The sequence below is a fragment of the Danaus plexippus genome, chromosome 5, assembly GCF_018135715.1.
Source record: "Danaus plexippus chromosome 5, MEX_DaPlex, whole genome shotgun sequence".
NCBI classification, from domain to species: Eukaryota; Metazoa; Arthropoda; class Insecta; order Lepidoptera; family Nymphalidae; genus Danaus; species Danaus plexippus.
Window position 1 is genome coordinate 7,691,875 of NC_083539.1, and position 2,362 is coordinate 7,694,236.

Consider the following 2,362-nt stretch of genomic DNA (forward strand, 5'->3'; position numbering starts at 1 on the left):
AAGTTTGTGTACCTTATGAGTGGTGGTCTACTTAATATACAAATATTCAAGTATAACATTGTTATAAATTACATGAACTTTGTTAACAATTCACATTCTCTATAACTTCTGAGATATGTTTATTAAATGAGATCTAAGATTTTCGCGAGTTTTATTCTTTTAAATGAAACTAGTATTTTTCGGATAAACTACGCGTGATTTATTTTTGTAATAAACTACATACTTCCGACGTTTCGGTTACTTTTCAGCAACCGTGATCACGGGCAGAGGAGATGTAAATGTCTGTCAATTGGTCCTTGTTATTTATCATCTACCGCCAACGATTTCTTAATTTTCTGGCGTACCGCTCTGGATGCCGGCAGAATGCGCTTACGGCGTCTTGAGGTCCTGCGGTGTGGTTACGGTGATGGGATTTTATATTTTTAAGAAGGGGGTGCCAGGTGTTTGATAGATTCCAGCCACCTTCTCTATTGAAATTGGGATGTTTTTTAATTTCAATAGCCTCGCGAACTAACCTCGGTTTATACTTGTTTATTTAATTTGGTTGTATAGTATTTTTGTTCAATCCAAATAAAATAAGTTAAAATATCGAAGTACTACATAGTAGGGTTGTATCAAAGATACATGACTATAAAGCCTTTTCAGTAATTGAATATTTAGACACATGTACACGCTTTCTCATTTCACAAACTACTAGATGTACACATGTTTCCCTTCTAAATGTTCATTATTAATAATAAAAAAAACATACAGTTTAATGTTCTCGTATTTTTTTATATTTCCATAATCTATACATATAATAAGACAGTAAAAATCAAATGTCTTTACATTAAATATTTTTCCAAAAAACTGATAGGAGGCCATTAAAGAAGATTCATAGAAACCAAAAAAACAATTTTTGAAATTTTTGTATGTCTGTCTGATACGTTATAACTTCAAAACTACTCAACGGATTTGAACGCGGTTTTCATAGTTGGATTACACATAATTAGGAGCATTGTCAAAACTTTGTTTCGTCAAAATCGGTTAAGGGAAAAAGAAGTTATGGTCAATTGAAAATTTACTTCAAGCACTGCTTCAAAATTTTTAAACACTACAACTTAATATTGATAAGTTATATATTATATATTAGTTAATAGCTAATTAGTTACTAAAAAAAAATATGTTCTAATAAATGTTAATCTTAATATTAAAACTTATGAGAGGTAACAAAAATAACAAATAACGCAGTGCGCGCGGGCGCTGTTGAAGTGTTGGACACTGCTCGATAGATGGCGTTGATAAAATACGTCATCAACCTAGATCGCGGTTTTAAGATTCTCCGTTGTGTAATCACTACCATGGTTCGAATGTTCATTGTTGTTTGTTGGTTGTGGTTGTGGTTGTGGTTGTTGGTTGTTGGTTTTTGGTTGTGGTTGTCTATCATTTGTTATCATCTCTTTTCTGTATGTTGTTATTTTAAGTTTGATATATATATGGTTATGCAAAAAACGACCAACACGCGGGCGGAGCCGCGGGCAACAGCTAGTACCATATAATTTCGAGTAACCCAGACTACAGTATGAAAATCTAAAAGTTCCATTACTGAACAGATGTTTGCTTTAAACAAGGGACAAAAGTCGTTGATTTATGTCCATGGTCAGGGATTTTTACTATTCCCTGTCTACTCGAAAAATCAATCCGTTATTGATACCCAAATTGAACATTGCATATTGAAGAAATTAGACGGTGACTGGGAATAAAAACGAGATAAATTCAATATAAACGAAAAATAATCTGATGATTAACGAGCTTTAAGTCTTTCACGAATATTCAATGAAATAAAACTATTTTTCGGATTACTAAGCATAGTTTAAAAACTACACGGGCACATCTCGTCTGCCCGTGATCACGGTTGCTGCAAAGTAACCGAAACATCGGGAGCATTTTTTTAACGATAAAATACGTACGCATACGCAAAATTTAAAATAAACAAGAACATAAATAAAAATAAGATCGGAAAGTTAAAAATCGAATGCCAAACACAATAAAGTTAATCAGCAATTAATTTTCTAAAAACAAAATGTATTGGTTACAACAAATTTTGTTCACTCGTCTTTATATCTAGTTTTTCTTATTTCTTATTCTTAAGACTTATAAATGACACTGATATTAGGAAATGTTCACAACAGTGATTCTACGAACATTCAATTTTGATAAGAGGCTTCGATAATTAAATAGTTCAGCCAACGGTTTAAACAACAACGCGATCCCCGGATATTGTTTTAGGGTGACTTAATAACGCCATTGTTCAAGTCGACAATGTTTGTAACGATATATTCCTTTGGTATTATTTTTCATTTCAACTATGAAGAACTAAATA